The sequence below is a fragment of the Ambystoma mexicanum genome, chromosome 4q (genome assembly GCF_040938575.1).
Source record: "Ambystoma mexicanum isolate Mex_15411 chromosome 4q, UKY_AmexF1_1, whole genome shotgun sequence".
NCBI lineage: Eukaryota > Metazoa > Chordata > Amphibia > Caudata > Ambystomatidae > Ambystoma > Ambystoma mexicanum.
The window spans coordinates 1,304,685,315-1,304,704,628 of record NC_090928.1 but is presented as its reverse complement, the minus strand read 5'-3'; the positions used below and the strand labels follow the sequence as shown (position 1 = coordinate 1,304,704,628).

The 19,314-nt window shown below is 47.2% G+C and overlaps 1 protein-coding gene across 1 annotated transcript in view; it reads right to left on the bottom strand.

Annotated features, from left to right (window-relative positions):
• LOC138468414 (zinc finger protein 850-like) overlaps positions 1 to 18,603 on the bottom strand; it is a 198,654-nt gene extending 180,051 nt beyond the window's left edge. The window contains exon 1 of the mRNA XM_069608965.1: positions 18,474 to 18,603. The gene's annotated coding sequence lies outside the window, so the exon portion shown is untranslated. The remainder of the gene's footprint in view (positions 1 to 18,473) is intronic.
• Positions 18,604 to 19,314: the final 711 nt, after the last annotated feature.

The window sequence follows — 19,314 nt, the reverse complement described above, 5'->3', positions numbered from 1 at the left end:
GTTGTACAGATTGTCTTGTAACAATTGCACATGTTTTGCAAGATTATTGGCATACTCCGTCATGGTGGTTTCCTGCGTCGGTTGTTCTTCCCACTCTTCCTTAAGTATATCGAGCAACGACGGGGGCTGCCGACCAAGCAGGAGCTCAAAGTGTGAAAACTCAGTGGATGATTGGGTTGTATTTCGTATGGTCATGAAAATTAAGGGATCCACTCTGTCCCAATCTTGGCAGGTATCATCCAGAGTCTTGCACTGCATTTGTTTAAGTTGTTTCGCTCCACTAGGCCATCCATTTAGGGATGGTAGACGGTTGTCTTGAGGTGACTGACATGCAGAGCCTAAAAAACATGTTGTGCAAGTCGTGACATGAAGTTATTTCCTTGATCCTCACCGATTTCCTTGGATATCCTTACCCGGGCCATAAAGGGAATAAGAGCATCGCATTCGAGAGAATCGCAGTTACGCTCCATAAAGGAAACGCTTCAGAATACTCTGTGGCATAGTCCACGAACACCAGGAGATACATGTGCACCCGAATGGGCGTTCCAACGGGCCCCCAATGTCCATCCTTATCTCTTGAGAAGGCTCCTGGATCAAGGGCATCAGTTGTAAGAGTGCCTTGGGTACCATGGCTCAGTTCTTTAGTTGGCACGTTGGGCATTGTTTGCAAAAGCAGGAGATTTCACCATGTATCCCTGGCCAGTAGAACCTCTGTAGGACTTTCAGGGCGGTTTTATTGGTTCCTCGACGCCCTTCGCCGATTTAATTGTGAGCAGCCCCCATCACCGCACTCTTGTACTTCAGGGGAACGAGCAGTTGTTTTACGGGTTCCTTTTTCTCCTCCATCACCACCCTACACAGGAGTCTCTTTTCCTTCAGTAAATGCGATCCCCGGTCCTTTGGCCACTGAGGGCTGGCGGCTTCACACGTGTGGCTGTATCTAAGGTCTAGTTCCTGGGCCATTCTAAAGCTGTCTCATTGGCCATCTACCGTCCAGTCGACTGCAGCGGGACACACCGTTCTACTGTTCCAAAAATGTTTCTCTTTCTTTCTAATTTCTGGTTTTCCTTTCGGTGACATCTCAAGTTCCTATCTCCTCGTGGAAAAAACGGGGCCTCCTTCCACCACACTTCTTCCAACTCTTTGACTATCTCCTTAAAACCAGGGGCCTCCGATCTCAAAGCAAGTGGTTCCAGAAGACTGCTGCATTTATACGCACATCTCTTCCCCTTATTTTTATCTGTGCCCCCTTCTGTGGATATGGTTTAACATTGCTGTGTATGTATCGTATATGTACCGCCTGTCCCTCAGGGTCGGTTGGCCTGATGAGCTCGCAGTTTACAGCTTTCTGAAGACTTCCAAAATCGACCATGGCCCGAGTCTGTTGTCTGTCGACCTCTGCCTTACAAACACAGGGGTACTTTTCATCGAGTGATAACACTCAGCCCGTTTGTCTGGAAGGGCATTGTACAAGCCGATGTCCATGGTTTCTGGTTTCACCTTCTCACAATTCCGAGCAATGTGGCCCCACTCTCCACATTCATAGCACTAGGGAGACCCTAGTTTAAGTTGGGTACTAGGGGAGTGGGCGCCGGGAATAACCGTGGAGGCACCACCATGCCCTCGCTGGACTTCCACACTTCTCCTTCGGGTCTACCGGTGTATTCTCCTGTGGTGCAACCCAACCCTACATGGGTCTGGAGTTACTCGTGGTGGCTTGAGCACTGCTTCTGGTCACCGTCATTAACGTCATTCTGCCCATACCTGCTTTCTAATAAGCGGAAGCGATACTGACGGCCTCCATTAGGCTGAGCTGATGATGCTGCTTAACCGAACGTTGTATAGGCGGTGGAAAGGTGTCAATGAACTGTTCCAAAACTATTTGTTCCCCCATATCTGCTTTGTACGAGGTGCTAGTCTGCAGCCATCTTTCAGCCAGATCCTACACTCTGTAGAAGAGTTATTTTGCTGTTTCGCTGGGGTTCGACCGAGTCTCTCTGAACTCTGTCGGCTGCTATTCATCGAGGACAGTGTCACGGTCATCCAGGCCTTGCTTTTAGGATCCCACCTCTTTGCATTCTAGTACTTTTTGTCTACAGTTTATATTGGAAAAATGAATGTGCAAGTACTGGACAAGACTAAGGAATGAGCTGAGCTACAAAGCCAGGATTACAACAGTTCAATATTTAAATTGAATAACTTGAAAGCTTGACGCCTTAGTTTGTATGTTTGAAAAGTATTGTAAAATTTGTTTGAAAATGCGCAGTGGTCAAAGTAGAAAATAGAATTATTGGCACTCTGACTGCATTAAAAATGCGGGTAGTAGGATGATTGAGGCAGAAGGGCTGGAGGAGAGGCAGAGCTTGGCCTTCAATGCCTAAAAGATGTATTGCAGTCAGGCTTGGCTAGACAATGTCTGGAGTAAACAAACAATGTAGGAGGAACAAATATGGCTGCCAATTAACAGCACCCTTGACAAGGTATGCCAAGCCCAAAATTAGGAAGTTCTGTTCGTCACTTCACAGGATCTACCGAAGTTGGTGGGAAACCACTTTCAAACTTTTGAACTACGCGCTTCTACTGGCCATTCTACAGACCGGAGACAGAATTGTACAACCTGGGAATTACTGGCTGCTGAGACCGATGGCGAGGGGTGTGCTGCGTCCATGCTCTGGGTAACCGGGGATACTGAAAATGGATGGGCTGAAGGTTGTGGACGCAGCAGTCTCCAACTACTGGAGAAGTAGTCACTGAATAGGGGGCAGGTCAGCCCTCCGGCAGACGCTGTGCTATCACGGCACTGGAGCCGGTCCACTGCTGAAAAGCCTGAGCGGAAGCCATCCCTCTCCCTATGCACAATAGCGGACCCTCTGAGAAGGCCGCGCTGGCCTATACTTGCACAGACTGGCCTGATCTATGTGTTTGCATCTATGTGAAAGAGTTCAAACTTGAGAAACATAATGCATGTTTGGGAAATATGACTGCCATTTATTTTCAAAATCTCCATCTCTTTCTCTTCCCTCCCCGGCCACCCTACACTCCCCTCTTATCTCCCCTCATTCACCTTGTGGCTGCAACATCCGTATAGTAGTCTCCATCGGTCCAGGAGGTTCACTGCCTATTTAATATATGTATTAACACATAATTTATAAACATATACATTTTTGTATTTCACTTAATGATGGCCGATATTATCTACAACTGTATAATGGGATTGAATATACTTGAGCAGCGTGTTATTTAAACATAGGCACACAGGTTTATATATATATTTAGAATCTACTTGTTTGGAAAATAGCTGTTCCAAAATGGCCGTCTCCTTAACAGTGTGGCAGACCATTTCTCCATGATCACATGATCGTGGTAAAACAATAGAAACAAACAAGATACAGACAATCCCATGTAGCTATATAAATTAGCTATATAAATGCAAGCCCAAACTATTGAAACTGATTGCACCTGACAAAGTCCCGGTTTGGGGACAGAACGCATGGTGAACTTGGAGTGCATACTCCTGGACTGTCTACATCCCCAGTAAGTCCATGCCCGTCTGTATTTAGTAACACTATGTATGTAAAAATACACTGGTGATTGAATTAAAAACACAAGAGTTTTAGCGCAACTGAGTGCCCTGGTTTTTGTTTGTTTGTCTAATTCTGCTGGTCTCCTTGTAACAAAGGAGCACCGACAAGAGTGAAGCAACAGGTTTTTACCTAATATATATATATATATATATACACACGCACACTGTGAGAAACCCAAGGGTATTCTCACTCATGGACCCCTTGGATCCTCTGCACAGGTGGCCAGGGAAAGGCCATCGCTACTGGATCCTCACCCTGGGGGCGGAGAAGCAAGGGAGGATCACCTGGGTGGAGAGTTCTTGGGGACTCGAAGTGGGGGGCCCTTGGGCGAGACATGGTATCCCCCTTTCACTAGAAACAACCAACCCAACCCTTTCCCAACATACATGTGATGTGATAAGCCAGCTCCCCTCATTTCTCCACCATTGACACTTGATAGTAATGGGACAAAGAAGATGCCTGATAAGAGCAGTGAAGGTCAGGCATGTCCTTTTGTGTTCAGGCAAGGCTGATTGGTTATCCACACCTGCAGCCTGTCAATGGGTTTCAGGTGCATAATGGGTGCCCAGCCCAGAGGCAGAGGGAAACGATGGGAACGACAGGAGAAGGTCCAGGAGGCGGGTGCATACAGCAGAGAACCCTAGAGCGTGGCGCAGGAGTTGGGACTCCCTGGAGCAGGCTTCCCCTTTCTTTCCTACTGGAAGTGCTCATTACGCTGGGGTTGAGAACCACCACAGGAGTGTCTGAGGGGCAGGAATCGGAGCCCTGACACTGATGGCAGAAGGCTATGCGATCCCCGCTGCAACACAAACTATTAAAGCGACCAGTGAGTTTCTGGTGAATGAGAATCCCGGTGCGTGTGTGTGTGCACTTCATTATTCACTGAATACTTTGCATCTGAGTGGTCGCGTGCTGCGGATTAGCACGTTTTCGAAAGTCTTGGACCTTTTCATTGCCAATTATCAAATAGATGGGAATACCTTATAGCGGAGTGGTCGCGTGTGTCAAGAAACATGTTTTCAAAGGTCTCCCAAAATTGAGCCACCTAGTTAAGGTGAAACTAATAAATATTGAACTACAGATTAACTAAAAATTAACCCTAAGCAAGATGTATAATTGTTGAATACTGAACTAACTTAATACCTTGCTACCAAACAGAACTAAAATATTTGGATCCCAAGAAGGGGAAAGGAACTTTAAATACAAGCAAATCATTATATGTTGAAGTACAAAAAAATGAACATACTCTAAGCAAATCACAGTATGCTAAAATTACTTTAAAGAACAAACGAACAAAAAGATATTGAAGCTTGATTTACAGTGAAACTTTCAACCAGTGTGAAAGCTGTGAATTATTTGAACAAATATTTAAAAAACAACAGTGACAGAACTGTGGATTCAAGGATATTCTGTGTTTCCTTTAAACTGTTTAACTTGCAACTTGGGGAAGGGAACCCCGAGTAAAGATCAGGATCATTCATTTCAAGGTTGTTTGAACTGTGTAAATTGTAACTCGGAACTTGGGGTATGGAACCCTGAGTTTTGACAAGGATTGTTTTACTTCAAGGTTGGTGAACTATGTGACGCTGAACTTGGGGAAGGGAACCGCAGGACCTGAATAAGATTATTGCATACTAAATCCAACATCAGGGATATTTTTACACAAGATGAAGGCAGTCGGTTCAAGACAGAGCGTGAGGAATGTGTTGGTAAGGGCAGCAGCCATGAGCACAGTGTAAAGTCGTGCAGCAATTGGCTAAGACATAGGAGGTGAACCCCTTTCCTATGCACAGCCCAAGGAAATATGGCCTACCTAGATGTTGCTACCAAAAGCAGGGTCTGCAAGGGAAGGGGTAGAATGCCGTGCAGGGATTGGCTGCGAAGGAAAATACTCATTCTGGTCCCACACATTCAGTAAGAGACGAATATAACTAATGAAGGTTTTGTCATGTTTTCTCTACTAACAAAAGAAAAGGTCACAGCTCTGATGGGAACAAGAAATACGTGCAGAGACAGGCACAGGACAAAGTTGGTCAAACAGAAGAAGCACATCGCCCCCTGTAGGTGTCAACCTAGGAGCTGAAAAACATACAATGGATCACATAGACTCTCAGCCCAGAGAGAATTATGCATCATAGGATGAAGGCTGGTTCAAAGGCCATAGCTTAACACAGAAGGTAGAGTACAGGCTGCACATCTATTCGGATACTTCAATGCATTACAGGAATGATTTTAGCCACCAGGCTACATGTTCATACAGATATAAAAACATGCAATCCCAACAGAGGTCCGGTCCCAGAGCAAGGGCCTAAGAGCATTACATGAAGTCATGAACACAACCATGGGAAAGGAAAGGAGCAGGTTATATGTTTCTAATCAGAAGTTGCAAAAACATGCTGCCGGTTGATGCAGTTCGAAGGGTGAGAATGGTTAAGATGGTGCCAACGTTCGATTCTCATGGGAATAGGATGTGAAACTACAATTGTTGCCACACTGTTCATGTGATGGACCGGAGGGGGGGGGGTCTGTACTTCCGCTCTCTATTTGGTAGAGGAGAGGCAAAGAGAACCCCTGCCAAGATTCTCTATAAGGTAGCAATGGACGAGCAATCAAGGCCTAGCTTCTCAGGAGGTGATGCAGGCTGGTTCTTAAGTATAGTGTAGTGCCCAAGCACCCACAAAGGAATGTCCGCACACTGTATTAGTTAAAACGCAGTCTTTATATAATTAATATTCATGGTTATGTACAATATCACGATAACTCACTTTGTGCTCGGTTATCTATAATGGCAAATATACAGTTCTACGTGGTACCACAATTACTATTATATCTCTTTAAAGTGCATCAACTGTACGGTCAGGGCTTTAAGTGGGCCGGGGCCTGCCCGGGCTGGGCCCCGGCAGGCTCTGAAATTTCGTTTTGAGGCGGGGCCCTGCCGGGGCCCACTAATCTCCCCTGGCAGCCCCGGCCACTACATGAAAAGGCATTTTTTTCTACAGCCTGAAGCTCTCGCTCGTGTGCGAGAGCTTCAGGCTTCAGAAAAAAAGGCCTTTCAGCCGTAATGGTGGCGCCGCACCTGCGAGGCATCCCTTTAATCAAGGGATGCACGTGGGCCGGCGCCACCATTATGGAGAAAACGTGAGGCCGCTGGAAGCAGAGGCCGTGCTTTCTAAATACTGAAGCTCCCGGCGGATTCGCGGGAGTTTCGGTCTTTAGGAAAAAGGCCTCAGCTTCCAGCGGCGTCACCCTTTCAGCCGCAATGGTGACGCTGTCTCCAGCTGGTGAGGGGCAGCACCACCATTAAGGCTGAATAGGCGAGGCACAGTCCCCTGCCAGGCAAGCCTACACAAAATAAATGCAGAGATTAGCACCCTCTCCCCCATAGGGGGAGAGGGTGCTAATCTCTGCAAAAGGCTGCCTGGTGGGGGTGCCAGTAGCCCATTGAGCTGGGGCTGGTCAAGGGGGCGCCGTTAGGCTACGCCCCCTGGATGAGCCCCGGCTCGATTTGTAGTGCCACTTAAGGCACTGTGTACGGTTAAATGGCACACAAATCAGTTCGTAAAGGAAACCAACAATAGAGGTAAGAGGAAAGCAGTTGGTTGGAAAAATTGGCAGAATACTGGCCCCGATACCTAGACACAGTTCTGTGTGGAGATCCCCCCACCTGGGCAACCTGTAGAATAAAGATATATCACAAGCCCAGTCCATATATTGTTCACAAGCGACTTCCCAATAGTTCTGCAACCCCAAAGTACCTGGCGTTGTAGTGTTCCTCGTCGGGGAATCGACGGCCCTTCTTGAGTGCCCTCCCTTTAAGGCACGAGTCACAGGTCATCGAACCTCCGACGGACAACAGGGTGAACTACGACGGTGAAGCGGCAGCTTCTTTCCTAGCAGTGCTCGTCAACAAGGAAGCGTAAACGTCCTGCAAGGAAGAGGTGTGCGGGGGACCTCGATGTCGATAGTTCTGGACCGCAAAGAGTTGGAAGAACTGTGGGCCAGCAAGGGCGTTGAGTCGTCGGCGGCTCTGTGGTCTTTGGGTGGCGGGAAACCCATCGGCGGATATTCCTTGGCGCGTCGACGGCCTGGCCTTCTCCAGCGGGATCAGACGGGCGATGATGTAGACAAGAGTGTCCTTGGATCAAAGGTTCTTAGGCAACAAGAGCATGGCGGCTCCGGTCGGCGACGATGGTCGTCGACAGTGGCGGACAACAGTCCGGGCGCTTCTCTTTGGGATTCCGCGGCAGTCCCCGTCTCAGGTCGGCAGCCTGTCGTAGTTCTGTCTACCAGGGAGCTTTGGCAAAGATCAGCTAGTGTACGATGGTCCCTCGTAGCTCAGTCCTCTCTGGTCAGTCCTTGGAGACACAGCAGCTTTCAGATTGATGAAGGAGAGCAACAGCAATTCTTCTCTTCCAGCAGGGCTTCAAGGTCAAGCGTCAGTTTCACTCCAGTTACTCGTCGTAGTTTGGACTTCAGCTCTGAACACTTCTGAACACGATTCCTAGCAGTGAGAGGTCCCCAGATATACTGTTGATCTCCCATTCATTCCGCTGGGTCACACTCGAGCATCCAATCACTACGAAGGGCATTCAGCAGTCTGTCAGCCATTCAGGCGCACGGTGCATTCAGGCCATTCTTCTCCATCCAGACACTCACAGAATGTGGATTCGGACAAGCACTCTGCCATTCAACACTACACACTGCATTCATACCAGTTTCGGGCAGGGCTGTCTCAGTCATTGTGTCAAACACCAGAAACTAGACATCCACAACAAGAAGTGCATATTCGTCACACACTCCATTCACCCAGGTCCCACCCACAGGCGTACCCACAACGTACGGTCGTTGGGGAAGGCTCCAGCCAGTCTGGTCCGCACTTCCCCACACTACCATATATGGAACTTCCACCCAACAGCCAGTCAGGGGGAAGGGACAGAGTCAGGGCTTCCCGGGACTTTGGGAAGATCAAGGTAACAGGGGATAGAAGGCAAGAGGCCACGGGGGCCATCTTGTCTCCATCAGGAATCTACCGATTCCAATGACAGGGCCTGGGCATCCCAAAATGGAGGATACTGAGGGCACCAGTCATTTCAGCACGGAGCTGCCACCAGCCCGTACCCTGCTCTGTGGGCCACACACAGGTGCCTAAAAACATACACTAGGGGCACAGGGTTGTACCTCCACCCATGGGTGCCAAAAGGGTATCCCATGGGTCTGTTCACCAAAACAAAGAGAGCTGCACCGCCAGGAGTCCCACATGAACTTCTGCGCGGAAAACATGAAAGAACACACAATAAAAAGCAGTAAAGGACAGGGATACGGAGGCCCTGTCCCTCCGATGCATTTCCAGCATCACAGTTCACACCTCACAATTTCATTAGTCAACAGTGACCGAAGCAGGCCACCTCAGAAGGTATGATATGATAGGTTATTTATAATGCGCTTAATACCCAGAGATTTCTAAGCGCGGACCCGGGGAATCGAACCTGTGTTGCTCTGTGTCGTCTTGCTTCTAAGGCGAGCACATTGCCCCTGAGCTATCCTCCCGGACCAGAGGTGCACCAATTGAAAGCCAAGGATAAAGTGCAACATAATGAAATAATGATCATCCAACAAGTCTGTGAAACTAGATGGTACCACCATGAAATCATTATTATGATGTAACTAAAAGAATGGTCACGGGGATAGGACAGGCCAATAGGGATCGATGGACCAATCAGCGAACAGTATTTTTAAAGTACTCTGAAACAATGTTTTGCGATATCACTCCACTTTCTACTATAAAGCACAACAATTTTGTGTTGTTCGTTGAATGATTCTTTTCAATTATTGCTGATAGTGGTTGCATGTAATAAAACTTAGTTTTCTTTGCTCCCGTGCACTTTATTGACTCATTTGAAAAACTTTTATTATTGAGTTTTGGGTCTCACCATGCATATGGATAAAATAAGAGACAGAATCTGTGAAGTGAAGACAATAATATCCAAGTTAGAAGAAGGAAGAGGCGCCAAAATGGAATGAAAGAAATTGCAAGAATCAGTTAGACTACAGACAGCTAAGCTGATGGATCTGGAAGACAGATCTAAGAGAAACCATCTACGCCTGCTCTAGCTACCCAAAAACACAGAAAAGGTCAACAGAGTTGTTCCTGGAGGCATTTATACTGACACTATGTAATGATGGAAGCAAACTGGAAGGCATCAAAATAAACAGAGCACACACCAATTTGGTGTGCTTAGCCACTTTACAGTCTTTTCATATTTTACATGGCCCATGCTGCATGCCCAGGGGATATCAGGAGACCACCCGTATGTTGAAGCTAAAGGCTTAACTGCCGGGCTCATCTTTTACATAGCCCATGCTGCATGCCCAGGGGATATCAGGAGACCGCCCCTGTATGTTGAAGCTAAAGGCTTAACTGCCGGGATCATCTTTTACATGGCCCATGCTGCCAATAATTAGCATTAACTAAAAAGTAGTATGCGTGTATGCAAGGAAGGTATGCGTGCGTGCATGCGATGGAGTGTCTAAGTGGGTGTATGTATCTAAGCAAGGGGGTGTCTAAGTGCATGCATATGTAAGAATGCAGTGTGAATGGTGTACATGGGTGCAAATGCACATGTGAATGAGCGCAATGTAAACGTTCTGGGTGCTTGTGTGAATGACAGATATGCTGCATGGGTGTGTGACTGGTGGTGAATGTGTATGAATGTCTATATCTGTGGAGGGGGAGGGTGTGTGTGGTGTTCAAGGCTGGGGCACGGGGAATGGCACAGGCACAAGAAAAATATTTGACAGGAGCAGTCCATGTTTCACTGGTGTTTTTGGGCAAAGCAAAGCCAACTTGAGTGTTATTATGTGAAGGTTGGATTGGGGGAAGGTACTACAGTGTGGCTGGCTGGGTCCTACTGTGGCATGGCATTTTGTACTTGCATTAAGGGCAAAGACAATATGAGTGTTCTTACGTGGGGGGGACATGTTTCCTTACTGTGGCCTGGAATTTTTTTTACTGATGTTTACGGTAAAGGCAACATAAGTGTTCTTACATGGTGTGGTTGAGGAGCATTTGTGCAGCCCACAAGGCAATGTGTTCTTACTGTGGCATCACATATTTCATGGGCGTAACAGGGTAAATAAAACATGAGTGTTGTTATATGGGGTGATTTGTGTAATGATAATGATGTTATTTATATGTTGCCTTTGCCAAAACACTGTACAGAGAGCATATTTACATACAATTATCACACAACCAAAGTTGGTACTCATTTATCGACCTCGACCAGGATTTGAACCTGCAAATCACACTCAGATCGTAACAGTGAGCACTCAACCCGCTGAATTCTCTTACCGGCTTGCAAGCAAGGACATGTTTTTTACTGTGGCATTGCATTTTATTACTGGTGTTAAGGCCAAAGGCAACATAAGTGTTTTTACATTGGGTTGGGGGCATTCGTGCAGCCTGCAAGGCAATGTTTTCTTGCTGTTGTATGACATTTATTACTGCCGTTTAGGAGCAAATGCAACATGATGAGAGTTCTTACATGGGAACAGGGGCATTGGTGTAACCAGCAGGGATGTTTTCCTACAGTGTCATGGTTTTATTTACTGGCATTAAGACAAAGCCAACAGGAGTATGTTCTTACATGGGGATACTGGCATGCACTGGCAGAGCCAGCATAAACATGTTTTTTTATAGTATCATTACGGTTCCATGTGTTAAAATTGCGGCAAAAATGGCTGTGGTTACAAAATATCATGGCAAAAAGGCAGTGGTTTTGCCGCCGCAATTCATGTAAAGGATGCGGGGGGACACCCCCGCAACCCATGGACCCTTTATACCATTTAAGGGGAAAGGGGGACACACCCGCAACCCCTGCTCCCCTTAAATGGTATAATGGGGTACAGCTTTACTGGGTCAAACCACAGCACATTTGCCGCGATTTCTTTATACAGGCGACATTTTTGCCGCGATTTTATCACTGCATAACATCATTACAGGGTTCTAAATTGTGGTGAGCTATTTAGCTCCTGCTTCTAACATAGTAGCACCTGGTTAGCTTGAAACTAACAGCTATCAGGAGCTACTTTTGGCTCCTGGGGCCAACTGATGCCTTCCAAACATGAAATGTGGCATTCATTTTGAGTATTTGAGAATGTTAATAAACAAGAATTAGAACACATCTAATACACATTTAAGCACAATCGTTCATACAAAATGCTAAAGTAGCATCTCTGGTAGCTCCTGGTTCCCCTGCAGCAGCTCCTGTCCACAGAGGGTGATGCCCGACACCCAAGAGCTGGTTTTAGCTCCTGCTCATCAAATCTCAATTTCAAAACCTGGCATTACTGTAATTATGGACAAAGCAAATGTTTTTACACTTGCAGAGGACTGGTATATAGTGGGCAAAGGCCTCATGAAAATGCACTTGAAAATACTCCTGTGCATTATTGGTGACTTGGCATATAATGGATTATTTTCATACCTTACCCTACAACTCTGATAACCCATTATTTAAAAGGTTTTCTCAGAAGGAGAACTCCCAAACCTACCGCTTAATTAGTTCACCCTCCTCGCTACGCTTGGTCACCCCTGCACATTTGGCTAGGGAAAGAACACGCGTGTGGCCCCTAGTATGTTGGTCCCAGGCCCCACTTGTTATACAATCCTGACTATGCCTCTGGTGAGTTGGGGTGAAAGAGGTATCTAATGGGCCAAAGAAGGTGTAATGTGTACTCAGCCTCCTGGGCTTGGGTCGGACAGGGTACGGCCGGGGAGGGCGAATCCCCAATAGGGCAATAGGCAGTGCTCCAGATAAGATTTTGAAGTGGGAGTATTTTACTCGCCAGTTTTTAAAGGTGGGAGTAAAATTGTTTTTAGGGAGTAAAAACATAAGTCCAATTCCCAATGGGAGCATTTCATAAGGCATTTTATTAGCGAGTAAAAATATGTTTTAACTGGGAAACGGAAATGTTTTTGTAATCATTTATTTCCTCACACCTACTTATGCATACAGATTAAGACACTGGTACTACATCCACTGCTGGTCCAAACATATCCGTGGAGCTGTGCAAGTGAAAGCAGGGGCACAAGCACATATGTGTCTGTTTCCTATTTGTTGTTGCGAGCTAGTACTCCATATTATTATTTTTGGGGAGTATGTGCCTATTGTTGGGAGTAAAAGTGGCTGGTGCACACCTTATCTGTATGGTTGGGAATAGGTTTAAGGTCCCTTCTCAGTAAGAGTTCTCAAAACTGCCATCCAGCCCCCCAAAATTTTGAGGCTGGCTCCGCCGCTGCCCACAAGGCTTCCAAAAATCTGTACAATTCTGCCGGAACGGCTACGAGTTAAGTAACAACAAGTGAGGCTGCCATGCAACACATCATCCCCGCACAGGTGAACTCCGGCCTTGTAGCTTCTGAATTAAAAGCATTTTGCCAGTTTGTACAAAATGGTCGAGAACACACACACCATGAAAATAAAAGCAATCCTGAAACTGCTAAAAAAGCAGCGCTTCACTTCTGTTAGTAAAACAATCACTTCTGTTCACTTCGGTCCACAGTCAGGTGTTTTCAATCAAAAGATAGCTGAGGAGGTCTGTGTGCTAGTGCCTGAGCCGCAGACTGCTCTGAAATCCCGGCTTCACCACTTAACCAAAGTGTCTGCCCCTGGGAATGTGATTTTATTTCATCAAGCTCATCTGGACAGATGGACAAGCGCCTAGAAGTAAGTTCTGGCATACTAGGCGCTAATTGGAAAGCCTCACTGTTATGTATGTACATAACTGACCTACGTCAGTGTGGAATGTTAGAGGGAACGCTCTCTCATGGAGTGTTCAACTCATTCTGTTCCTGGTAGCCCAACCTCCGGGGGCCTTTCCATTAAAGCTCCGCAAAACTCCTTTGAGTCCGCCCTTATTTTATTACATTGGCGACGAGGAGTAACCTTTAAGGCCCCCGGGGCGACCCTCCGTCCCAGCCCCTGCCTGCCGTGCTTCACCCCGAGCCAGACACCTCCAGAGGCCCATCGCCGAGCCTCACTGTGCCGTGCCTCCTACACGTCGGCTGCAGAGACCCGAGGGAGGCCTCGCCATCTTGCCCAATACATTTCGGCACTCCGCCTGTGAAGGGCGCCGCTCCTCCCTGCCGGGAGTTTAGAGCGGCGCACAACCCACTCCTGCCCTGCTCCAACGGTGTTCCAGACAGCAGGAGCTGTCCATCTACCAGGTCAGCAGAGAGGGGAGGACACAAAAAAAAAAAATCTTTTGAAGAGACACATCATTACAGCGAAACACACTTTTTTTCATTGGGGTCCTAAACATCCTTCCCTATCCGCTCATAAAACATACACCGCCGCCCGGGTTGGAACTTTCCATCTGTTTCAAAAGCTGCCATCTGTTACCCGGCAAAGCAAACACGGCAAAGAACAACTTTGACTTCACTAACAGCCATTGTGATGTAATCTGGCCTTCAAGGACTAATCACCTTGCGTTTTCAGCCCATTGTGAGATCACAATCTGTACTAAAGGCCATTCATGTACTGATGCTTAAAGACTCTGCAATCATAGTCAAGTCTACCAAGACTAACAACATAGGGGATTCCCCTAATACACACACCCCGAACCAAACTCTAGACAACCCCTTCAGGCTTTCCAGTCCGCATTGAAGTAACAAAGACTGAACCACAGCACCATTCTCGACCAGCCCACCCCACAAGGCGATCCGTCATCAATCTCTAAAACTCGCCATGCAGGGCATTCCCCCACCTACCAAGTTCCTGCCATGTCCCGGCAACCCCACATGTCCCTGGGAGCAGTGGATAGATGGCTTTCAGGTTTACCTGAGGGCCTTGGTGGCAGCAAATTTAGCGACGACCTCAAGGAGGCGACCCTATTAAACTGTGCAGGGGCAGAGGCCCTCAGGATATTCAGAGCACTTCCTGAGCCGGATGATGGAGGAGGAGATGACAATAACAACCGCAAATACGAGAACGCACTAGCCAAACTCTCCAAACATTTCGGAAACAAGATGAATGTCGTCCTGGAGAGGTACAGATTTTTTTCAAGAAAACAGTTGAAGGACGAATCCATTGACGCCTTCATCGCATCTCTCAGAACACTCATGGCGATGTGCAACTTCACAGGTGTGGGAAAGGAGTACCTTAGAGACCAATTGGTACTGAACGTGGCTGATCCAAGGATCCAACAGAGACTATGGCAATCCAAAAATCCATCCTTGGAAGAAGCCACCGAAATCGCCAGAAGTATCGAACTGGGTGACCGTTGCCTGAAGGAGAGATTTGACCAGGCTGGAGTTTCTTAAGTGAAATCCCTTGAAGCTAACACTAGTGAACCTCCCATAGCCCTTGTGAGGGGAGCATCATCACGTGCCCCGAGGCCCTATCCAGCTAGAGGGAGGAGCTCAGCCTTAGCACGCTCCATCAACCTTCACAACGTTGCCAAAAGTGCGGTTGGCAGAAACACAGCGATGTTGACAGAGAGTGCCCTGCGGCGGCCGTTGAACGCTATAAATGCAATCAGATTGGTCACTTCGCCAAGGTGTGCAAGAACACGGGGGCCAGGCTGAGTGGTTTTAGGAGGCCATTGGTCAGGCCAATGAGGGACACAGTGCGAGCTGTTGAAACCACTCAAGAATATGAGATGCTCACCGTCAATCAGAGGAGTCCACCCATACAAATACTTACCGTCACCTCTCTACAATGCTCTGAGGCCCCTTGGGTCAACATGCAGATCAATGGGGTGTCACTCCCGGTAATGGTAGATACGGGATCCCCCTACACAATGGTTGGTGTAGAAACGTTTCTCTCTGAGCTATCAGGCAAACTGAGCGATGTAAAATGCACCACAGTACGAGCTACGGGAAGAGCCCCATAGACATCATCGGCTATACGTGGGTTGCGACTCAAATTTCGCGACAGGACGACCTACTGCAAACTATTCATAGCAGATAAAGGTTCATCCATAGTAGGCTGGGAGTAGCAAGCTGCTCTCCGTTTAAGGATTAATCCCGGCGAAGAGAACCCCATAATGTCTGTTCTGAGTAATGACAAGGAGGTTGAAGACATCGAAGATACCCTGGAACGACAATTTCCTTAAGTGTTCTCTGGTAAAATTGGACTCCTAGAGGGGATTCAGCACAAAATCATTCTCAAGAAGGGGGCCGTTCCTATAGCTCACAAGGTTCGTGGAGTCCCCATCGGAACCAAGGAGGCACTGAAGAAGGAACTCATGCGCTTGTGTGAGCAAGACATACAACCTATCGAAAGTTCAGAATGGCTTGCTCCTATTGTACTCGTGAGGAAACCGGACAACTCCATAAGAATGTGCGTCGACCTAAGAGATCTGAACAAAAACATTTGGATCGACAGGCACCCTCTCCCGAACATATCGGAGCTGTTAACGACCATGAAGCCGGCGAGATACTTCAGTACCCTAGACCTTTCGTCCGCATATCACCAAATCAATCTGGAAGAGAGCTCCAGAAGCCTCACCTCATTTGTCACTCCCCTAGGAGCACTCAGGTTTAAAAGGATGCCTTTGGCCTCGCGTCAGCCGCTGCTGTTTTTCAGAGGCTCGTGTCACACTTATTTGGAGGTTTAGCAGGAGTACACTATTTCCAAGACGATATTCTCATCTCGGCCATGTCAGAGCAAGAACACGATGCGATACTTACCAGTGTATTACGAGTGATACAAAAAAGTGGCCTTACCTTAAAGTTGGAGAAATGGAACATCAAATGCAACAAGGTATCCTACTTAGGTCACTCCATAGACTCCAACGGCATCAATCCCAAGGAGCAACTTATAGATACCATCCTAGGCATTGCTGAACCAGAAAACAAAGACCAGTTGAGGAGTTTTCTTGGAATGACCGAGTACTATTCCAAATTTGTAGGAAATTACGCCGACAAAACCAAGAACATGAGGAATATCATGAAGAAAGCTAACAAATTCAACTGGTCTGAATGTGCAAAACTGAATTTGAAGAAATAAAACGTAATATCAATCAAGCACCCGCTTTAAGCATGTTTGACTGCAAAGCTAAGACGATTATATCTGCGGATGCCAGTAAGATCGGACTGGGCGGAGTTTTGGAGCAAATCCACGATAAGGGCAAAGTAACAATCGCATTCGCATCCAGGGTGCTAAAGGGAGCATTATTGAATTATTCCACGATAGAGAAGGAGGCGCTGAGGGCAAAATGGATCCTGCAACATTTTCAAAACTTAATCTGGGGTTTACCCATTACACTCAGGACGGACCACAAACCACTTGTACACATGCTACAGTCAAAAACACTGCATCTCATATCCCCAAGAATAAGACGTTGGATCCTTGATATTATGCAATACAACATCAACGTATGCTATACTCCTGGAGCACAAAATCAGGTGGCCGATTGTTTCTCCAGGCTATCAACTAATCAAGATATTGAATCTGAAGAGCCAGACCGTGACATTATAGCAACCATAAATCCAGCCATCCCCATCGATGAGTGGAAAGTATAACAAATGATGATCCTGAACAAAGGGAGATCAGAAAAGCAATAACTGATGACTGGATGACGCCATCTCAAAGTCTCTTAGACTTCATGCCCATCAGACAAGAAATACGCATGGATGAGGAACACATCTACAGGGGTGACAGAATAATCCCACCAATACGGCTCAGGAGAAAGTTGATTGATCTGGCACACGGACACCTCGGGAGAAGTCTAACCAAGAACCGTTTAAGGTGCAACTACTGGTGGCCGAACATGTGGAGAGAAGCAGAGGAGTTGGTCAAAAATTGTTCCGCCTGTGCCACCAGCGACAAGTCCAAAACCACAAGGAAAACACAGCTACAGCCAATTGAAAGTCCAAAGAATGTATGGTCCAGATTGGCCATAGACATTATGGGACCATTCGAGAATTTGGAAGCGGTCAAGATCTATATCATAGTCCTAATAGACTACACATCCAAATGGACAGAGTGGAGCATATCAGAGACAAGTATAACTACGAGGAAAATCACGGAATTTCTGACGGACATATTCAATAGGGAAGGTGATCCCAAGGAGCTAATCTCGGACAACGGATCACAATTTCTGTCACTATAATTCCAGGAATTCCTCAAAGACAGAGCCATCCAGCACATCACCACCTCATTATATCATCCAATCTCTAATGGCCTCGTAGAGAGAATGAACAGGCTGGTAAAAGGTGTGATTCAGCTAGCCCTCGCCAACACACTTCCATGGAGGGAGACACTCAAAGAGGCCTTATGTGCGTACAGAACAACTCCACACTCCACCACAGGTGTTGAACCATTCACAATGATGAGAGGTAGAATCGCCTATAATCGGCTCAGACCAGCCTGTATCTTTATGGACAATGGGGAGGTGAGATTTGACATGGATCATACTCAGGAACTTGTGAGAGATAAACAAAGCAAGTACAAAAATACTATGACTCTAGTAACAAGAGTAAAGGAGATGGCAATCCAAGTGGGAGACTGGGTATGCATTAAAGAACCCAAGAGGACCCTCAAAGGGGAATCCTGCTTCAGACCCCCAAAAAGAGTAGCGAGATGCTATCGCAAATCTGTGTTATTGGACGATGGGAAGAGATGGTCTGGCGATGACCTAGTGAAGATTTAAAGAGACCCCAGAAAACACAGCACAAGTTGGGACGTACTTCCAAGAGACATTGTCCAGTCAGAAAACACACCTCCAAAAGATATCATCCAGTCAGAAGATAGACATCAGCAAAGCAGTGATAACAATAGTGATGTAATCTCTAGTCCTACAGTCTTCCCAAGAGAAACCGGAGAATCAGTCCCTAGCCCCACGCAGCTGCAAGCTGGACCATGCACAGCTCCCCTCCGCTCTCACCTGTCTGCCGCGCGCCGCTCCGCTCAGCGCGGCTTTTATGCCCTCGCTCGCTCTCTTACACCACGTGATGCGGCGCGTCACTCGCCTGACATCCATAGGTGGAAACGTGCTTCGCCGAGGAGGGTCGCAGCCGAGCGTGACGCGGGCACGTCCAATGACGTACGCCAGGGCTCGTGTCACGTGGCAGACTCGGCGCATCCCCCCCACCACGTAACGCCAATGGTGCGACCCAAACCCGCCAGCACCTTCCTCCAGCCCGCGCGTGCGCGCGTGCACACCCCCACTAAAGCGCCTAGCTGCAGTATAGCAGCGTGAGCCATATGCGCTGAGTACTGGGGGCAAAAAAGGGCAGCGCCCTCCCTTCTATAGCAACAGGGGGTCCCCACTCCCCCCCCTCACCATGTGATATGGTTGCAATTTTCAACTGCTGGCTCTTCCCAAATGAGTGCACTCATTGCCCATTTATTTTACACTTTTTGTGTAAAAAAGTTTAACTTTTCACACAAAGACGTTAAAATACATCATATGATACAATCCATTAAAATAACACAATTTAAGTTAACCATATTTTTTGTAGAAATACAATTCAAAGAGTGCATTTCAATAACAATATTCAATTAAATCAGCAAAACGAATTCTAGTAAAAAGAAACATACTAAACCATAGCTAGAATCCTCTTAATGAAGGGCAACGTGGTTTGTAAGAGATTAGAATACAGAAAGGTAACCGTGTAGTGCCCGGCCGCAGGGCCGGCCTGCGCTGCAACTGGCGACGAAGGGATATGAGCCTGCGCGCCCTCGAGCAGCGGACCGCCGTTATAGAAGCAGCTGCTGAGCAAGGT